This window comes from Hyperolius riggenbachi, chromosome 9, assembly GCF_040937935.1.
Source record: "Hyperolius riggenbachi isolate aHypRig1 chromosome 9, aHypRig1.pri, whole genome shotgun sequence".
Classification (NCBI taxonomy): Eukaryota; Metazoa; Chordata; class Amphibia; order Anura; family Hyperoliidae; genus Hyperolius; species Hyperolius riggenbachi.
In genome coordinates, this window is record NC_090654.1 from 215,424,716 (window position 1) to 215,437,433 (window position 12,718).

The 12,718-nt window shown below is 47.7% G+C and overlaps 1 long non-coding RNA gene across 1 annotated transcript in view; it reads left to right on the forward strand.

The window, feature by feature from the left end:
- Positions 1 to 12,718, forward strand: part of LOC137531863 (uncharacterized) — a 52,505-nt gene that overhangs the window by 6,936 nt on the left and 32,851 nt on the right. Inside the window, exon 2 of the long non-coding RNA XR_011023787.1 lies at positions 305 to 385. This is a non-coding gene — a long non-coding RNA (uncharacterized lncRNA). The remainder of the gene's footprint in view (positions 1 to 304; positions 386 to 12,718) is intronic.

Consider the following 12,718-nt stretch of genomic DNA (forward strand, 5'->3'; position numbering starts at 1 on the left):
TCCAATGAATGCCTTTGGGAAATCTGCGTCAGAAAAATGTCGTTTAGTGGAAACAGGCCCAAAGGCATTCATTGGAGTCAGTTTTTATGCATCCAGAATCCGTGTGTAGTGGAAACAGGCCCTTAGTAAAAGTAATCAAATGATAATGTTCTCACCTCTTCAGGTGAGGCCAGAAGCTGCCCACTGAAGCAAGCAAGGGGCTTTACAATGAAGAACAAAGGGCTGTGTTTAACTGTCTGAATGCTGTTCTGCTACAATTTTTTTTTTTGTGGTAGTAGATTTTATACTGTAAATATTTTTTTAGGGCAAAGAGGAAATGCTGTGTTTCATACAACTTTAGATCAGGAGGATTGCAAGTGGCACCTGCAGACAGCAGCACCTCAAGGTTCCTGACCATTTTTTATTACATTATTTATTATTATAAGATATTTATTCTTAACCTGGAGACTGAATATAGCTGCTGCTTTGAGCTCCAGCAGAAGTGGTTAGACAGAGTAATATCTGCAGTGTATGTTATTACGGCTCTGGTGGTGGATGGTACTGTATATCAGTGGCATAGCTAAGGAGCTGTGGGCCCAGATGAAAGTTTTACAATGGGGCCTTCCTAGCATTCTATACATAACAATTGATACGGCGCACCAAAACCTACCAATGGCAACTACAGTGTCAGAGGTGCAAGAAGGGGATGGGAACAGTTTAACTACCTACCGACCGCCCCACGTCAATGGGCGTGGCCGCAGCCCCAGGACCGCCTAACGCTAATTGGCATCAGGTCCTGGGGCCAGCTGCTGCAGGAGATTGCGTGCGCATCTCCTGCTTGAGGGGCTGAGCTCTGCCCCACCTTCAGTCTCAGAGCGGCAGTCGCCTCTCGGGAGACTGTTAGACGGCGTAATCGCCGTCTATTTACACGGTACAGAGCTGCGATCATCAGCAGCGCTGTACTGGGGACAGCCGTGTGACACAGCTGTCCCCCTAGGGCACTAGAGAGCGATCGGCTCTCATAGGCAGAAGCCTATGACAGCCGATTGCCAGGATTGGCCAGCTGGGGGGAGGAAGGGGATTATAAAAAAAAAATTAGAGAAATAGTAAAAATAAAACAAAAAAGCATAACATAAATATTTATTTTAAAAAAATAAACACAAGGGGGGCGATCAGACCCCACCAACAGAGAGCTCTGTTGGTTGGGAGAAAAGGGAGAAGAAATCACTAGTGTGATGTGTTGTGTGGCCCTGCAGCTTGGCCTTAAAGCTGCAGTGGCCAATTACACAAAACACAGCCTGGTATTTAGGGGGGTATAGCACTGTGGTCCTCAAGAGGTTAATGATTATCACTATTCAAAGCATCTATAGAAGTGATTATTATGTGCACAGGACCAATAGAGAGCTAACCCTGAAGTTGAGGGAGGGCCCCTCTGGCCCAAGGGCCCCGGTGCCGTCGCTACCTCTGCACCCCCTATTGCTACGCCCCTGCTGTAAATGTACTCCAACCTTGTGCCATTTACAACTGCTGATGTAAAATGGCAATGGTGACTGTGTAAAATGCCACACAATATATGACACCATTTATGATGAAGCAAAGTTAGAAGATAAACAGGAAATTAAAGTTTAAGATACACAGGAGGAAGAGAAAGAGAGAGCAGGAAGAGGGGAAGAAGAGAGGCAAGGCAATTAGGAGGTGATGGGTCAGAGGTTACACTGATAACATGCTGGGAATAGGATGCATATTATAGAGCCAATGATGGGAGACCTTGGATAGGCAGGAAGCAGAGAAAGAGGATAGCAGGTTATCAGTATATTGTAGGATGAAGAATGTACTAAAAACAATAACATAACCCAGTGAGAGGGGTGATCTGACACAACAGTCTACAACCCAAGTTCCTCTTTTCTCATTTACTAGCTGTGTCTTATGTGCTGTGAGTTGTGAAAGCGACCTTTAAAAAAAAAAAAAAGTATATTTGAATTTCCTAATGGCAGAACTGTGAGCTAATCACTTGCAGATAATACAATATTGGCTGATTAACTGGTGAAACTGGCCCTACAGTATATGCAGAGCCGGGACAAGGTCCTCCAGCACCCAAGGCTGAGACACCAAAGTGCGCCCCTCCATCCCTCCCACCCCAGCCGGCACACACTGATTGCTATTACACTAAGAGGGTCACAGGGCACACAACCTCCCCAACACCTTAATATCTAGTTATCTGGCTTGCAGTCACTGCTATGTATCCCCTTTTCTTATTTCTTTCTGCTTCAAACACAATTAGGAATGACAACTGAATGAATTGTGCGCCCCCTCCTACACTGCGCCCTGAGGCTGGAGCCTCTGCAGCCTATGCCTCGGCCCGGCCCTGAGTATATGTATGTAGGAGGGATAATAGATTGTAAGTTCTGTGGGTGGGAGGGAAGATAAATGGTTAATTTACACAGATGGCTATTGTTTCCGGGCAATAGACAGCCTAACAACTGCCGCTGGGCCACCTCCCCCATGCTCTGTCATTGCAACAAATGAGAGCAGTCATGAAGCGGTTTTGACCAACATTTATCAACTGCCACAATAGTTATTGCATTCTTAGATGCTGCTTGCAGTGTCTGGAAGTCCGTTCTTTGTTTAACTGCCTTAAAGTGAACACATGATGTACCTGCAAATGAAAATTTCATATTTACCTTGCAGTCAGTTCCTCTCAGAAGCTCACCATTTCTTATAACAATCATTCCTTCCACTTCTGGCAAGATCTTGTCAGCTTTGTCTCTTGGGAAGCTGAAAGCCTGAGGCTGGTTTCACACCAACTTACCGTCAAAAACAGGCCTTCAGGGAACATCACGCTATTGCGCGGTGTTCCCTGTCTGGCCACCGGCCAAGCAGGAAGTGACACACGCTTGCTGTCACTTCCTGCTTCGGGTATGCGGAACTTCGGAAGTGTATAGTTTAAATACACTATCGCGCATGTGCGCTGTAACATTGCGTCAGTATTTTTTTAACCCTTTGGGCACCGACGCATGTAAATCCTACGCCGCACTTGTGGCTGCCCTAGGCTGATGCGGTGTACGATTTATGCAATCCACCATTTCCACTCCCGACAAGATCGTGCACACCCGAGAGGAGAGATTAAGCTGTCATATGACAACTGCCATCTCCCCTCAGTGATCAGGAGCCATCGGGATTGGCTCCTGATCACGTGATCACTATGATCGCTGGCAGATCATAGTGATCACTGTTAGAGCTGTGGCGGTGAGAGTGGAAGAAGAGGATCCACTCGCCTTCCTGACGTTCCCCTCCTCTCTGGCCGGCATCCCCACTCGCTCTGCGTTAAGTGTTGGCTCCCAGCTTGATGATGTCATCAAGCCGCGACACGGAACTGAGCGGCAGTACGAGCGGGGATGCCGGCCAGAGCAGAAGGGTCCATCGCTGGAGCCTAGGAGGTGAGTAAAGGCTGCTGGCTACAGGGGGAATACCTGACTACCAGAGGGACACCATGCCCAGCTAGCCAGTGGGGATCCGGCTGCCTGACCCCCAAACGCACCACCCCCCCACATGCAAAATCACCTGGTCCTTAAGGGGAGTTAGGCAGCCAGTCCCGAAAGGGCTAACCATCCATGTGTCGCCATAAACTAACATGACTTCCGGGCCGATGCATATTGCAGCAACTCAACGCAGTGCCGCGTTAACATAGCTCTTGACCTGCATCGGGGATGCGTCGAAAACATCACTTCCGTCACATCCCGCTGTAACGGCGTAGTATGAACGCCTCTGTAGACTTTCATTGCACGGCGGTGTGAAAGGGCCCTTAGAGTGGCCATACATCAGACAACTTGGCAGTCACTCGACCATCTGATTTGTGTATTATAATTGATGAAAATAGGTGCCGCCAAGTGCATACTTAATCAACAATGCAACCAATTTCGGGCCAAAATTGGTCGCATTAATCGGTTGGACATGCTGCAAGATGTAGGGCTGAATTGCTCAATTGTGTGCGCGGTGGTAACGACGAGCGATATTGGGACAATGTGTATTAATGTGTATTGTGCCCAGGGCACTATACATTACCTGTCCATGGCCGCTACTTGTCCTCCGCTGGCTCCGGACGCAGTGTTTGCTCTATACATGTGCCCCACGCCTTGTCCCCCCCCCGCCTCTGTCCCCGCCTCCGTGAGCTTCCTTCAATCGGAAGCCAAGCCATGACCTGGGAGGTACTTCCTGGGTCGCGGCTCAGCTTCCGATTGGAGGAAGCTCAAGGAGGTGGACAAAGGCGGGGGAGCACTGACTAATTGACAGGCTGCAGGTAAATACAAGGCTAGTGACAAGCAGATTGTCGATAGCCTGGCGCTTTTTACAGGGGGGCATAGCAGACCCCGGGGGGGGGGTAGGGGGGGAACTAGAGGCGGCAATAGTGAGACACAAAGTCATGTCATTGTGCAAAGGATATGCCTCTGTGTTCTCTTAAGATTTAAAATACCCGCCTCGGGTTCTCTTTAAAGGACACCTTGGTCCTTATTAAAATCTAAAAATGACGCTGTGTGTGTGTGGGGGGGGAAGATAAGCATAGGCTTACTGCACCCTCCCCCGACCCCCCCCCCCCCCCCCCCTTTCCCTTGGCCCGGAGTCTGCCGCCTTTTGCCCACTATGCCCCTCATTGTCCTTGTGCTGGTTGGAGTGGTTGGTGACCTTTGCCCGGACATACTGTGCTGTACATGCGCAGTATGTCCTCTTGGGGCGGCTTGTGACTGTGCTTGCTGTGAACCCAGTGTACTGTACACACGCATGCATGCCTGCGCAATGGCATACCCGGCATACACAAGCTGCCAGGACTTGTGGAATATAGGTTGTAGTATAGGTAGGTGCCTCCATATGAAACGGGGGAGAGCAGGCATAGTGGAGTTACAACTCACCTTCCGCGATCCCTGCATGGAGCCTGTATATTCTTCCTGTCCCAGGCACCCCATGCATTGGTAACAGCGCCCCCGTGATGACATGCGGTTACGTCATCACAGGGAGCGCTGTTACCAATGCGACGGACGCCTGGGACAGGAAGAAAAAAGAGGCTCTATGTGAGGATCCCGTGGTACCAGTAATCTGGGTGGTGGCAGTAGCCGGACTCCAAATTATGTATCCCCAATTTGCTACAACTCAATGGGGTAATAGTATTTTATGCAACAGCAGGGTGAGCTGTCATTCGTCTAATCCTGCGCCCAACTGCCATCCAACAGGAGTGCTCGGATACCCCTTTTCAAAATCCGGATTGATCCGGATACCCAGATATCCAATCCGGGTCGGATATCCAACCCTAGTATCCGGGATATCCGGGCAAATTCGGATATCTGGAGAGAAAAACTGTAAGTGGCCTTTAAATTGCTTAAAAATTTTTTTAGGGTATATGAGGCATGTAGCATCATTATTTTGTAAAGGGGAACACTAATTGATTATGTGGGGACTTAAAATCCCCCCCCAAAAAAGCACAGGCAGCAGGAGCAGGGCAATGCAGCAGCAGCAGGTGTAATGTGTGCCAGGAGCATGCCGGACGTGGCAATTGGCACTTAGCACTTGGCACGTGGCATGTGTCACTTGCCACGTGTCACTTGTCACGTAGCACTTGCCATGTAGCACGTGTCACTTGGCACTTGCTACGTGTCACTTGCCAAGTGACACGTGGCAAGTGCTACGTGACACGTGGCAAATGCCACCCGCCAAGTGCCACGTGCCGAGTGACAGTCAAACAGCAGAGGAGAACACACTAGTGAACACTAACTGTCACACTGGCACTGCTCACACCACAGCAGTTCTGTAGAAAGCTAACACAGTAGTACTACTACTCTAACAACTACTAGCATTGACTGCAGTACTAACTACACAATAACACAGTAATCCTATCCCCTAATCCTGCAGCACACACTCTAGCTTGATGTCATTTGTGTGACAGTCAATTAATGATTTAACAATAGTGCAGTGATAGTGAAGGGGTAAATCACTGAACAGCTTTCGGTTTATCACTGTGTACAGCCCTTGCTAGACCCTGCAGCACTGGAGCACACACTCTGACTGTCACACTATGACATCATTCAAGCTAATTAACAATTTAACAATAGTGTAATGATAGTAGTGAAGGGGTTAATCACTGAACAGCTTTAGGTTTATAACTGTGTACAGCCCTAGCTAAGCCACCAGCACTGGAGCATGTCTCTCAGTGAGCATTCAGCAAGCTAAGACGATATGTCTCATCGTGGCAGCCCTCCTTATTATACAGGGGGGCTGGCCAGTGTTCCTTTCTGTGATTGGGTGCCAGGGTTTAGGCTGGGAGCCCTCTGATTGGCTCAATGAGGTAAGGTGGGGCTGGCCAGGGTTTTCCTCTGTGATTGGTTGCTAGGGCTTCTGCTGGGAGCCCTCTGACTGCGTCATCTCCTTAGTTACAGTATTTCAGATTTGGATATCCGCGTTATGCGCCCAAATATCCACAGATAGTTATCCAGATTTGGAAAAAAATCCGGAATCCGAATCCGACTCGGATAGCTGAAAAAAGTTTAGATATCCGGGTTACACGGATATCCGGAATCCGGATGAGCACCCCTGCCATCCAATAACATTTTTGAGGGTGTGTATCCACTTTATAAACATGATATTCTTTATGTACAACTTCAGTCTTTACAGGTTAGAATATTATCCAATCACTGGAATGGAAATCCAATCAGAGTTGCTACAACTGACACAGCAATGCCATTTAGGTGTTAAAACTACCATCCACCCCCTTCTTAAAGAAAACCTGTATTAAGAAAAATGTCCCCTGGGGGGTATTCTCGTAAGAGAACAGAGGCGCCAGCAGGATAAAAGGTAATAAAAATTTTAAAATGTGCTGGGAGGCAGTGGTGGACTTACCTCCGGAAAGCAGACTCAAAATACTGTCTGAATTAAACAAATACATTTATTATTGGTACCCCAAAAGATGCAACGCGTTTCGCAGGCACAGCCCGCTTCATCAGGCAATAAGATAGGGGACAAACTGTAGACAAAGACAAAAGACGTTGCCGTAGCGAGCCACATAAAATTAACTAAGTATGTGGTATCATGCAAATTGTATGCAACATTATTGTCCCCTGGGGGGTACGTACCTTGGAAGGGGAAGCCTCTGGATCCTAACGAGGCTTCCCCTCCCCTGTCCTCCGGTGTCCTGGCAATCTCTGCAGAACTGCCCCAGAAGTGCAGCAATGTAAATATTTACCTTCCGCGACCCAGCGCAGGTGTACTAGCTGCTCCTCCTTCGGGTTAAGGTGGAAATAGCCAAACCCGAACGATCCGCTCTACAGCGCAGCCGCGAGTACTTTTGCGCCTGCACAGTTGAGCGGATACAATCGGAATCGGCTATTTCCGCCTAGCCCGAACAAAGAACCGCTACTGCGCTTGATCCCAGCAAGGTAAATAAATCAAGCCTTGTCAGGGGGGAGGGTGGGGGGATTGGGACCTTGAGGCTTCCCCCTCCTAAGGTAAGTCCCGAGGGACTTTTTTTTTTTTTTTTTTTAAATACAGTCTCTTTGTTGGAACTATAATTAGCTATAAAGATTCTATAAAGTATGGTGTGCTAAGACTAGCTCTGTGGTTCCCCTCCTAAAGTTGTGGTTCCCCTCCTCAAGCATCTGCCTGGTTTTCCTATGCCTAACGGTCCTAGCAACCTATCCTTCTGGCAAGTGTGGCCAACCCCTCAATAAGAATTGCAGCAGCCATCCACCCCAACCCCCCTCCCCCATAGCAAGCAGTGCCACCACCATTTCCTTCCCCACCCACCCAATAAAAATGTGGCCAACATAACTCCCTCGCACATAGCAAGTGTGCCTGACACTGGCTAACTGCTTCCTCGTGACATTCTTAGGAATGTTTTGTCGATTTTTCTAGTTTAATTTGAGCAAATTATCAATTGCAATAGTGTAAACATTTTCATAATTTTATATTAAATGAAAGATAAATGGTTACGTATATAATAATTATCTGCTTCCTTTAAATGATTGCAGACTATTTTGACCCCTTTTAAATCGATTGTTTAAAAATTCAATAATGTAATCATTTGCAGTCAGTAGGGATGGGCTGTTGAAATCAATATTAATGCAAGCGTGCTGTCTTTGTGTCATAGACACTGCTAACTTGCTTTTGGAGGTTTTGGCCATTACCTTGTTCGCAGAGCTGGTGTTCCCAAACATGCAGACACACACAATGATTGTTGCCCAAAGGATTTAGGACTCAATCCCTTGGGTGAAAGTTTGGGGGCTGCAGTAGACCAATGCATCTGTTTCTATTGAGATGGCAGGAAAAGCAGCAGAGCGATGCATCTGTTTCTACTTAGATGGCAGGAAAGACAGCAGTGCTGTGCTTCCAGACGGAGGGGTAAGAAAGGGAACGCAGGGCCGGGGTCAATAGTTTATCTGCAAAATTTGCACCTAATGCATTGCAACACCTACTGTATGTGCAAAGCCACAAATACAATGATCTCATTAGGGCCTGAACAAGGCACTATGGTTCAGCAAGGCTGCTGTAATCAGTGCTTAAATTACGGCTGGTTACTACACCTTACTTAACGCTTCATTCACTATATAAATGTGAGAATTATTTATTTATGTAAGTATTTATACAGTGCCGCCATGTTGCGCAGCACTGTATAGAGTATATTGTATTGTCACTAACTGTCCCTCAGAGGGGCTCACAATCTAGTCCCTACCATAGTCATATGTTTATGTATGAATTGTGTAGTGCATATATCATATTCTAGGGCCAATTTAAGGGAAGCCAATTAACTTATCTGTATGTTTTTGGAATGTGGGAGGAAACCCGAGAGCCTGGAGGAAACCCACACATACACGGGGAGAACATACAAACTCCTTGCAGATGTTGACCTGGCTAGGATTCGAACCAGGGACCCAGCCCTGCAAGGCGAGAGAGCTAACCACTACGCCACCGTTCTGCCCTAATGACCTAATATTCTGAAGAGGCTACTATTAGCAGTGCGGTTACCACAGATGAGACATTTTCCAAGTTGCTGGATATGTTCAGTTGTAAGAAAAACAAAAAAAAACCCAAACCTGTATATAGGGTTCTAAGCTGGAGGTATATCAGCTCCCGTCCCCCAAGCATAGGAGGTGGCAGAAAGTTGTGGGGACTCAGAAAAGCATGTAAATCCCCTCCCAGCTGTAGTTACTAGCAACCCTCTGCTAGCTACCATAGAGGCTGCTTTGCAATGGTGTAACAAATCCACAACCCCCTCTCCCCACACACACAGCACTGTGCTAACTGCTGATGGACATGGAATTTCTATGGACCCCTGTTGGACCAGTGGGGTATCTGGCAATAGGCCCATACACACGGCTTAAAAAATGTTTTGAGCGACGGTTCATTTTTGTGGACGCGACAAGAGACAAAGACTGTCAGCAGACTGTGTACTGAAACGGCCATGTTTGAGTGATTTCACTGGTAAATCACTCCTGGTTTCTGACACGCGAACTGTCGCGGAGTCTGTCGTCCTCACGTGTATGGAAGTCTTCTACAGACAGTAGACTTGCTAGCAACAGACGTTTATGCAACATCTGGTTGTCGGCTCTGGCTAGCAGACAGCTTCCGCTGAGTCTTTACTCCTTCTGTTGTCACGTTCGTACAACTTTCGCTAGCGCAAACTGTTGCTACTATAAAATCCCAAATTGTCGCTTGTCTGTTGCTACTTTGCAGCTACAGACATTTGTACAGCTACAGACATTGCCGTGTGTATGGGTCTAATGAGAGCTGGAGGTTTATAGCGCTATACAATTGCTGTAATAAAGAAATCAATTAATCACCTCTGCCCTGGCCAAACAGTACAGGGGCCTTCTAGCTCAGTGTTTTCAAAATTATTGTAGCAAATACCCCTTTATTAATAATTGCATTGGCCAAGTACCTCCTACCATTGGTAACTTTTCAAGTATGTCTTGAAGTAAATACATGTGTTAGGAGTACTCCATAATTATGTATAATTGCTCTTTAACCCTTTCTGGACCAGCACCCTCTGCCCCCTTAAGGACCAGAGGGTGCTGGTCCAGCAAACCGCCGCTTCCGGACGAATCGCCGCAAGTTACCGTCGCTCCCGCCGGACACGCCGCACTGTCCCCGCCGCAGGCTGCTCTCTCTGCCGTCGCTATGACGGCAGAGCGCTGTGCGCCGGTCAGGAGCCGCTTTCATTGGCTCCTGACCCTGTCACTCCATGTAAGCCAATGGGAACGGCTTACATGAATGACAGGGCCAGGAGCCAATGAAAACTGCTTCTGCCCGGCGCACAGTGTTCTGCCGTCATAGAGGCGACAGGGCATTACATTGCGGCGGGGGCAGAGCGGACCGAGCGGCGGGGGCGTGCGGTCAATGGGACGTAGAGCTTACGTCCGGTCAGGACCGCAGTGCCCCCTGCCCGCCGTAGATTTATACTCGCTCGGTCTGCAGGTAGTTAAAATTAAACACTTATTCAGGTTTGTTTACACAGGACTTCTGTATAGCCCTATCTACACGATATGATTCTTTGTGCAATTCGGTTACGATTCTATTTACGATCCGATTAAATCCGACATGTCCGATCGGGATTCGATTCAATTTGATTTGCCATTGCAAAACAATGGCAAGTCGAATTGAATTGAATTCCGATCGGACATGTCGGATTTAATCGGATCGTAAATAGAATCGTAATCGAATCGCACAAAGAATCGTATCGTGTAGATGGGGCTTAAAGGATTGACTATGACAAGTTTAAACACCTCCAGAGTACCCCCTGGGGTAGGTGCACAATGTATTGAGAACCTAGCTTCTTGCTCACCTCTTAGTACAAAGCGATGCATGGAGCTGGGCTTAGTTCAGCAAAAGTAATCTTGGTCCAGGGTCACTACAAGTGAAAGAAGCAATTATCTGCTTGGTATTCACAGTTAGGTAGAAAACCCCTATACTCCTTTGACAGGGCTGGGGGGTTTACATGATCGCTTCACTCTCAGGACAACTGGATTTAATCATTAACCCTTGTCCCATCATTACCACACACCATGCCCACTAGCAATAAGCATGGTGCTTTATTGTGGGGAGGGGAGGATTTGCTGCCCACCTTGCACGGCACCTCTCTTCACCCTCATACACTACTATCAAGCATAGTGAAAACTAGAGATTGGGGGACCAACATGTGTGTTATTGTATTGGCTCTGCTGTCAGTACTGGCTCCCCATCAGCTTTAGGATCAATTTCAAAATCATGTGCTTGGTCTACAAATCAGTGCACAAGACCTGCCTGACTTACATCTCTGATCTGGTCCACAGGCACATAGCAGCTCGCCCCCTCCGATCCTCCAATGACCTGCAGCTAGTCGCACCACGCATATCTCAGTCCCATGCACAATTGCAGGACTTTACTAGAGCTGCCCCCCAATCTCTGGAACTCGCTCCCACCAGCCCCCACCTTTTACCTTAAAACAAGCTCTCAAGACTCACCTTTTCATGCTCGCATACCGCCTACACCAGCACCATAATACGTTCTGTAGACACAGTCTCAACAGATGCACCTATTGTCTCCACCCCCACCCTTTAGATTGTAAACCTCTGGCAGGGCCCTCCTCCCTAATGTATCCAGCTTGATTATGCAATCTTACTGTCAATTACCCCTCTTGCGGACTAGAACAGTCTCTATTTTGACCTATGACACTGTACAGCACTGCATAATATGTTGGCGCTTTATAAATACAATAAATAATAATAACTGTTGTGAAAATCTTAACATTTAAAACACATACAAATAAGAAGTTCATTTCTTCCAGAGTAAAATGAGCCATAAATTATTTTTCTCCAATGTTGCTGTCACTTACAGTAGGGATTAGAAATCTGACATTACCGACAGATTTTGGGCTAGTCCATCTCTCCATAGGGGATTCTCAGCATGGCCTTTATTCTTTATAAAGACATTCCCTGAAAATGATTTATACAAAGATGCTGGCCAGCCTCCCTGCTCACTGTACACTTTTTTTGGCAGTTGGACGGAGCCACTGCCATTCACTAAGTGCTTTTAAAAATAAAGAAAACCTTGAGAATCCCCCCATGAGAAGATGGGCTAGTCCAAAATCTGTCGGTAATGTCAGATTTTTACTACTTACTATAAGTGACAGCAACATAGGAGAAAAGTCATTTATGGCTCATTTTACTCTGGAAGAGTAAAGTGGAAGTTTTCGGGAGCCTGAGTTCTCCTTAAAGAGAACCCGAGGTGGGATTTAATTATGCTAGTGGGGCACAGAGGCTGGTTGTGCACACTAACACCAGCCTCTGTTGCCCCATGCTGTGCCTCCAAGACTCCCCTGCGCGCCGCTATACTCCCCGCAGTGCTAGAGACACGCAGCGTGTCGCCAGCACAATGTTTACCTATGCCTGTCTGTTAGCGCCGCTCCCCCGCCTCCTCTGTATCGGCGCTACCCGCCCGCGTCCCTTCTCTCCCGCTGATTGGAGGGAAGTGACGAGGGGCGGGTAGCGCCGATATGGAGGAGGCGGGGGAGCGGCGCTAACAGACAGGCAAGAGGTAAACATTGTGCTGACGGCACGCTGCGTGTCTCTAGCACTGCGGGGGGTATAGCGGCGTGCAGGGGGGTCTTGGATGCACACCATGGGGCAACAGAGGCTGGTGTTAGTGTACACAACCAGCCTCTGTGCCCCACTAACATAATTAAATCCCACCTCAGGTTCTCTTTAAGACGGGCTGCTCCATACTA